At 35.7% G+C, this 9,215-nt stretch overlaps 1 long non-coding RNA gene across 2 annotated transcripts; it reads left to right on the forward strand.

Annotated features, from left to right (window-relative positions):
• The first annotated feature begins 1,921 nt into the window (after positions 1-1,921).
• LOC133315350 (uncharacterized) lies at positions 1,922-3,119 on the forward strand. 2 transcript variants are annotated; one of them, XR_009752056.1, is made up of 3 exons: positions 1,922-2,051; positions 2,136-2,861; positions 2,941-3,119. It is a non-coding gene; the product is annotated as an uncharacterized LOC133315350 (long non-coding RNA). The 2 variants fall into 2 exon arrangements; XR_009752057.1 differs by having other exon boundaries at positions 2,957-3,119.
• The last annotated feature ends 6,096 nt before the right edge of the window (positions 3,120-9,215 follow it).

Raw genomic sequence — 9,215 nt, forward strand, 5'->3', positions numbered from 1 at the left:
TCACCACGTCATCGCCACCGCCACCACCACTACCATTACCACTACCACCACCGTCACAACCACTGTTATCACCACCACTACCATTGCCGCCACCACCATCGACACCATCATCGTCGCAACTACTGCCGTTACCGTGGATCACCACCGCCACCACTATGCCACCATTACCACCACCGCTGTCGCAGTCACTACCGTCACCACCACCACCACCATGCCACCACCACTACCACTACCTTCACCATCATCATCACTGCTGCCACTAGCACCATCGTCGTAGCCATTGCCATCACCACCACCACCATCGCCACCACAACCTCTGCCGCGGCTACCACGACTATGCAACCACCATCATCACCATTACCACCACCACAGCCACTGCCGTTACCACCACCATTACCACCACGACGCCACCTCCGCCACCGCCACCACCGCCACCATCACCATATAAAAATGAAAGTGATATCCGAATTTTTTTTATGTTTAATAGGAATTATTTTTTATTATATTATTTGTTGTGTTATCAAATGCAATTTTCATTCTTGAATTAAAATAAGAATAAATACCATTTTTGGTCCCTACCAAAAAACACGGTCCCCACTTTAGTCCCTTACAAAAATAAATTAGTCAGTTAGTCCCTAACAAATTCAAAGTGGACCCATTTTAGTCCTTTTAAGGGACTAATATGGGTCTTTTTTGAATTTGTGAGGGATCACGATTTCAACTAAATGGGTCCACTTTGAATTTGTTAGGGACTAACTGACTAATTTATTTTTGTAAGGGACTACAATGAGGACTGTGTTTTTTGTTAGGGACCAAAAAAGATATTTACTCTAAAAATAAAGCATGTTATCAAACACATTTTTTTTCTCAGAAACTATTTCAAGGCACAAAAATAGAAAATAATTGTTTTTTTCAGAAACAGTGTCAAACAGAATAATTGTCATGCACACCCTATGTCTCAACAATGTATGACCAATTATATTTAATACAATTTATAAAAAAAATTATAAGTGAAAAAAAATGTTATATTTTATTAATAATTTTCTTAAGTTGATAAATATTTTGAGGCTCCGTTTATCGGTTGGATAGTTCGATTTGTGCAATCCTAAGTGGAGCCAACCCTCCCAATACAATTTTTTATTTATTTATAATACTCCAACTCAAACCTCAACACAAACTCTTTACTACTTGTGCTAATAATATTTGGTAAGTTAATAAATATTAAATAAATACTAATTTATTTAATATTTTAAGAACATAAAATGAATCTAACTTTTTATTTAGTAGTTTAAAAAATGGGTTCACTTTTTCTACATTCAATGTAGATAATTTATCTACATTGAGTCCAAAACGATGTCATTTTGAGGCGAAAATCAAAATATTTTTGTAATTATAATTGATTTCAGGGTTATAACAGTCTTTTTCATTATAATTTTTTAATTTGTCAATCCAAAATGAACTCGTTTTAGAAGCGAATGTAGATAACTTATCTACATTCACTTTAGAAACATTAAAGCTTTAAAAAATTGGTTAACAGAATTTAAAATTATTCATTAAATAATGTTTGCTACACATAAAATGGACTTGTATTTTTCATCATATCAAACTAAAAAGGTAAATAATAGATTTTTTTAATAAGAACAATTATACAAATTAAGATGATATATGCATAAATATTCACGAATAATGGTGTTTAAAGCATTGTTGTCAGATCCGGCCCAACCCGGCCGGATCGACCCGAAACCCGCTAACCCAATGAAGTAACCGGTTTAGGTTGTACTTTGAACCAACCACGCAATCAACTCAGTACGACTCGGCCGAGTTTTGATGAAAGCCGTTGACCTTCCGGGTCTTGTGAACCGCGGGTCAGATACTCAGATTAAAAAAAAATTCACACTCCCTACCAAAAACACAACCCAGCGAAATCCCTAACCTAACCCATAAACGTAAGGAAAAAAAATCATCTTTCGGCATTTTCACAGGTTCCTCTTCTCACCTCTTTCTACTGAATCTACTCACAGCTTGGAAGCTTCAACTTTTACTCAAAGAAGGTACCCATAAACTTTAATGATTTATTGTTGAGATCCTCATTTGCTTTTTGTTCACCCTAGATGCTTCTGTTGCTTCCTTTGCAGCAAGCGAAGCAGCTGGTTTGTTTAGGAGTGGATGCTCTGCTACTTTATGCCACCATTGCTGCCCCTGTCCTTTCCTATCTTAAATCCCTCTCCATTTTCAATTTGCTAAATCAAACATAGTTGTTGGTATTGAATGGGGTTGATCTTTGATTTGTGGTAGTTCATTGTAGAATAGCTAATACATACATTTGTTTTGATTTTTTTTTTTGCTATTCAGATTTAAATCTGATCTGTTGTCAGTATAGAGAGTTTTACTCTGTTAGTGAACCAGTGCCAACTATTTAAGATGACTTTTTAAAACTTCATTGCAAGTGAAATATTTTAATCATTCCAGTATTCCTATGATGTGGCACTTCAATGCTTTATGATAATGCTTAGCTTTAGACGGATAATTGATAGGATTTGAACTATTGCAATTTTTTCTTGATATCCAATTCGGTTTAATTAGATGTGAGCACTGTCAAACTCTTACAATTTCATCTCACGTAGAAATTGTTTTTGATGCTGCTTTGTACTCCAACAATTAGAATGGTTTGGGCATTTAATGGATGAGTTGTTGATATAAGTCGTATTTGCTGATAAATTTATCTATGGTCTTGTTTCTTTCATCCATGTTAGTTAAATTGTTCTTTTGTTTTCTCTTGTTGCCAAAATAAGGTGTGGGCTATTGCAGATTCAAAGCGACAAGGTTTTCTTGGTTTCACCGAGTTTATAATTGCTATGCAGGTAAAAGTATGTTATGCTTCATTGAAATTTAATGCTGATAAATTTCCTGAATCTTTATGTACTGCCATGAAACTAACAGACCAAAATGCAAGCAGTGTTGGTCAAGATTTAAATGAGTTTGGTGGAGAAAAAGAGCCTCTGATTGACACAACTTTGGCACCATCAGGATAGTGATAGCATGCAATTTCATTTATTTGTTCTTATTTTGTGCAATTTACTGATTTAAGTATGAACTTGTAATAGTGTGATGGGGTAATTTTTGAGCTTATTTAATGAATCTTGTTTATCTCTTTTAGATATAGAGAATTTTTAAATTTTTAAATTTATTTTTATATATATTTATAAATATCCGGGTCAACCGGTCCGACCAGTGACCCATTGACCCACTACCCCGACTGGGTCGATGCCCGGGTCGGGTTTAATAACACTGGTTTAATGGGATTTTATTGACTTGAGAGCACGATAAATCTCTTATGGAGAGCATCTAAAAATCTTAGGTACCATCAGATGCAAATTCAGAGTTTTTTCAATGGTGGTTGCGACGTATAATTGAATGAGATGGAATACATAAATTAGAAATCAATGAGGACTTGATTTTATGCATTTACAAGAGAGAAAAGTAATGAGTTTATTCCTAGAAGACGTCCGCTACAAGCCTAGAAGAAATGGTTTATTGTGAAAGTTTTACGAGGCAGGGAAAGCATGAAGAGAAACACAAACCGTCCGAGCAGTAGAAAGGGAGTATCCCTAGAATAAGCTCTATTGTTGCAACAAAGAGTGGAAAAGAAAATCGAGAAGACCTCGTTTGAGAGAAGCTGAGGGACAAAGCATATTTTGTGTAAAATTAGAGTGAAATAATATGTTTGATACTGGCGGATCGAGTATGTCCACCTATAAGGTGGTAAGTTATTATTGGATTTGCGGATATTTATGATAGAGAAAACACAAGGATTTATGAATCATTATGCATTAATGAGACAGATCACCATGCATTAATAAGAAAACGGCATAGCCAGAGATGTTTGTTCGGAGTAATAATCAATATAAAATGAGCAAAAAGTATGTACCTGATAGATAGGGTTGTGAAATGCTCAGATAAAAGGGAAGACTAATCCATGGCTTCTTAAGGATTGTGAGGCTCCCGATCACTTGGTATCAGAGCCTAACTCTGTGTCATCTTTGATGACAGGCTCCTTACCTGATGAAGGCAGTTTTAAGAAAACTCTTCGAGTTTCTTCCAGAGAGAGGGTAAAGATAGTAATAATATTATATGAGGTAAGTAGGAGATGAACTTTTCAAATCATGGATAACACAAACACTAAAAATACACAGCCTATTACGTTACAATCTTCCCTTTCCCTTCATAAACACATTCCTTCTAAAATATCTTCAAAAATAGAAAATCTTATAAAGTACTCTTATGTTCCTGAAGATGCAAAGATCCTTGAAACAATACTACCCTTGCTTAGTCCTTATAATATCTTTAAAAGACAAAGATCGGTGCTTAAAAGTATCACTAAGTTGATCTCAACCAGGAGACCAACAATGAAAGAACATGTCCAGTCTTCTAGAATGGATCAGTGTGAACTACAAACCACTTCTTAAGAACAGTATGTAGATCTGGAGATTTTGGTGCAATAAGACTATACTGCACTTCATTTTGGTGCAATAAGACTAATCCTTTCACTTCATGGAAGGAAAGGTCTACCAGTACAACTCGTATTGCTCTGCTAGATTCTAGCTTCATCCATTATGAAAATGCTGTTATTGGAACTGTGCTGACGACTCTTCATGCGGAAAGTGTGGTTTTAACCATCTTTCCAAATTATAATGTGAGTCTCAAAGATAGAACCTTGCCAAAAAGGTTGAAGGTGCAGATACAGCTCACAGGAGCTGATCAAGTCTCTGAGGCGTATACAACAACTCTTCACCATCAGATGATCTATAGACTTCAAGATCATGCTGTAGATCTTCCCTAGCTGTCTAATAGCCACCGTGATGCTTTGTTTGTTATAGCCAAAAATCCAGAAGATACACCTTCAATCATCCAGATTCCTAGAAAGATATCCCGTGAAGAATTAACAGAGCTGATTCCCTTAGAATGGCTGACTAATTATGAAAAAAATTCATAAAGCCAGCAAGCCCATTGTCGCAACCGTATCGCGACGTGACGACGAAAGAATATTGAATGGTTAAAACAATGGAGTCGCCACCAAGGTTTATTTAGGAAAAACATTGGAAAAACCTTTTATTAAAGACAAATGGTCTTTGACAGCAGAAATGGATTCGGGAGTCGATTACGAGTAGGGAAGGTGTTAGCACCCTACACCGTCCGTTTAACAAAAGGTTACCTTATATCAATTGTGCAAATTATTGATAAGATTTTAAATATTTATTTCACCCTAAAAAATTAAATAAAATCGATTGCTGAAAAAGAAAACTAATTTTGAAAATGTATTTTTGTGCTTGACGGGATGGTCCCGCTCCGACGTATCCCTTGGTACAATAGGGAACTCAAAGCTACGTCGTTCTGTAGAAAATATTTGTGTGTTGATTGATTTTAATTTTGAAAGTAGTTTTAAAGAAAATAATTTGAAGGTTTTGGATTTGATGGTTTCGGAATATCAAACTGTCGCAGTTAAAATAATCCGAAATGATAATTGCAGGATTAACAAGTTGTCTCAACTCAGCTAATCCTTTCTTTTAAAAGAATAATAATATTCATATTGTTATTTTTTTGTTATAATAAATTTTATGATAAATTTGATTTAATTTTGAATCACCAAGCCGTCACGGCAAAAATGAGTCAAAACAAAATGTGTGAGGTTAACAAGCCGTCACGACTCAGCTGACTCCCATTTCAATTGATATCGAACTAATTTTTTATTCTTTGTGTTTCAGATTAACCTAAAATCAATAATTTTAAATAAAAAATGATGATTATTTATTTATTTATTTATTATTTCTAAAATCATCGGACTGTCACAGTCGAAATGATTCTAAAAAAATTCAGAATTAGCAAGATGTCACATCTTAGCTAACCCCTATTTTTATAATTTATGAATTATTTTTAAATCAATATATATTTAACAAATGAAAATAATGATAAGAAAGTTGTTAATCATGTAGACTAGACACACAAAATTCTACACAGACAAAAAGTATAACATCAATCACTGACAGCTCAATTTTTATTTTCATTATAATTATTATTATTTTTTAAATTGGAACCTAATGCTACCGACAACAAACTCTAATTGTGAATTCAGCCTAAGGCCCACAAAGTGTATAGTAGTTTACGAAGGAAAACAAGAACAGTAATAAAGTAAGCTAAAAGAAAAGGAACTAGGCTTAATTTTTTGTTTACTCACGGCATAATAAAATGGGTGAAGTTTGTCTATCTTCTAGCCTTTTTAGCGCATGCAATGAAACATTTTTTCATGAATCTCTTTGGTATTTTTTTTCTTTTTATTTGATTTATCATTATATTGTTCCATCCAAGCATGATAACTTAAAGATGATGGTTAAAAGAAGGCTGACTGGGCTATTTGTAACGTGGTGAGGACGTCTTTTTAACATGTCCGCTTGCTTTCTTGCTTTAATTATTTTATTCAAAATATCTAACTTAGCAAGAGCTTGCACAGTGAAACCAATTCCCTCACATGGAAACACGTTACATGTAGATGGAAAAAAGTAAGATAAATAATTAAACAAATGACAGTAGAAATATTTAAAAAGCGGTAACCAGTGGGTTTGGCTGGAGTGCAAAATATGGCGGACCTCATGATACAGCAGCGGCAATGATGTATTGGTGCAGTAGTTCACACAGTGCAGGCAGAACTTGCGATGGCTGGTTTGACACAGATGATTTTTTCTAGTTTGCTTTGAGGTTATAGGCTCTTCGTTCCTCCTAGAAACTATCCTCAAAGTTTATCTCCTATGATTTGCATTTCTGAGTTTCTTATTTTTTCCCTCCCTAAGTTCTGTCCCTCTCTCCTTTCCTTTTGATCTGTATGTATATCCTTGGTATTTATAGAGAGCTATCCCAAGAGGTTTCTTCGCATGAGGGTTTCTTGCCTCTTCCCTTTATGCAGGCTTTTTGATTCAATAGACGGCGCCTCTGTTTTCTCCTATATCCATGCTTCCACCGCCCCAAACTCTGCTCTCTATAGCCCTTATGCTTCTTTTCTTTTCTTTTAAAAAAAATCATCCAGCAATTTCGCTGCTAGATATGGAGAGCAAATGTAATGATGAGAGATGAGACAGTTTGAAGGTTAGGGTGAAGTATAGGTTCAGGATGGAGGTTACGTAGGTAATGGAACAATGTTTTTTTTTTTTTAATTTTATTTTTTATTATTATATATATTTTATTCCTCACATTTTATTTTCTACTTTATTTTTTTAGGACAAAATTGAGTAGTTACACCCATCCAATCTCATGAGGCGAGTTTCAGAAGATCTGTGGATGGAACTGTCAGAACAATTTTCAAGAAGCCTGATGCAGTAGCCAGCAGTTCTACCCTTCCTATTTTCTAGTCTATGATGATATCTCCATGTTATACAGAAAATCAGATCCCTGTTTATGGGATAAGGCCAGATGGATCTCCCATCTTTACTGATTGTATTGATGGTCATTTCATATGGGATGTAGATCCTAATATGTGTGATCCTGAGTGTGATTGTTGGATGCACACAGGAGATACTTCTGCTGAAGAAGAAGAAGACACAAGGAGTCGTAGGCATTGCAAACCACCTCCTCATGTCCAAAGAAGATCTGACCTAGATAATGGTCCATGGGTAAGTCTTAAAATACAGAAAAAACCTAAACCTCTTTGGATCTATAAGAGAGGTTTAGAAATTTTGAGAGAAGAAGGACTACTTCCACTAGAACTACCAAATGACCCTGATCTCCTGACCTGGTCTCCAAGATGCCAGCCTGAACCAATACCTTGCATGATGTTTTCACAACATGACTTTCCTCCCTTAGAAAGATGTACTGACCCAACCATAAAAATCACTACCAAGCCTGTGATTACTCAAGGAGAAGTCCATCCAGATGGAAAGATGAAACCGTTAAGCCAAGCTGAAGAAGTTCTTAATTGGCAGACTAAGAATGCTCAAGCTCAGAATACTGTTCTGAAAAGTCTTGATGCTAGAGTTGAAAAGATTTACAACCAGAAGGATACGGTTGAAGACCGTATGCAACATCTCTAAAAAAAGATGAGAAAGCATTATGAGAAGAATATGCAGAGAATTGCCCAGCTTGAAGAAGAAATCAGAAAGCTAGGCTTTACTCCAGAAGCCAACATGAGAGATAGAGAGATAACAAGACTGAAGGCAGAAATTCAAGATCTGGAAAGGATCATTGAACAAAATATCAGATCTCAGCAAAAACCAGAACCAGTAGAAAGCTAAAATCCCTTTTTGCCACCTCCCATGCCAAATTATTATTCTCCTTTCCAAAAACCATCAGAATTCTGGACCAACCCACATCCTCCAAAACCTTGGACTTTTCCAACTAGCCAACCTTATGACCAAAGAACCAGAAGAGAAAGTAGAGAAAGAGGAAAACAACCTTCTACTTCTTGAAAACATTCATCTATAACTAGAATGGAAACAACACCTTCCTTGTCTTCGGATTCTATAGACCGTGTTAATAGTCCCAGCTCTTCAAAAAGAACTTTTGAGACTGTAGATCTCAAACACCAATTTTCCATAATCCAGACAGAACCCCAAGTTACAGATGAATCCCAATCCTCTGAAACAACTGAGTCTTCCTCAAATACTCAGAGTTCTGATTCTTCTAACATTTCTTCCAAAGAATCCCTTGAATTAAAAAATATCATCAAACTCATGAAACCACATCTGAAACCTCTGAAGAAGAATAATCTGATGAAGTACTAGATTCTTCTGATCTTTCAGAAGCAGGTTATGCTGATATTTCTGGCATACTGATGGCTGAAACTGCAGAATCTAGAGTTGAGTCATACTATGATTCCCCTGAATCTGAAACAGGAGATGCTACTAGCAGAAATCGTAGTAAGAAATCAACTGCTGCAGGACCGTGGTTTACACTTGATGATATTTCTCCAAAGCTATGGCAAAAAAGACTCTTAGAATTTGAAGCATGGGTTGATACTAAACTTTTAGTTGCTTATGCTGACCCTTACAAAGTAATGGAAGAATTCTGCTCAAGAATGGTCGGTTTCTCAAGGAATGGTATCATAACATGGGAAATGTCTGACATGATCAACTCCACCAAGTTGGTACTACCTCTGGTATGCTGGGAGTTCTCCATCAAGAATATATTGGAGACAAAGACATAATAGATAAGAAAAACAGGCAAGAATTTTT

Source organism: Gastrolobium bilobum, unplaced genomic scaffold (genome assembly GCF_033153095.1).
Source record: "Gastrolobium bilobum isolate Gb01-03AN ecotype WA unplaced genomic scaffold, APGP_CSIRO_Gbil_v1 utg36545, whole genome shotgun sequence".
Lineage (NCBI taxonomy): Eukaryota > Viridiplantae > Streptophyta > Magnoliopsida > Fabales > Fabaceae > Gastrolobium > Gastrolobium bilobum.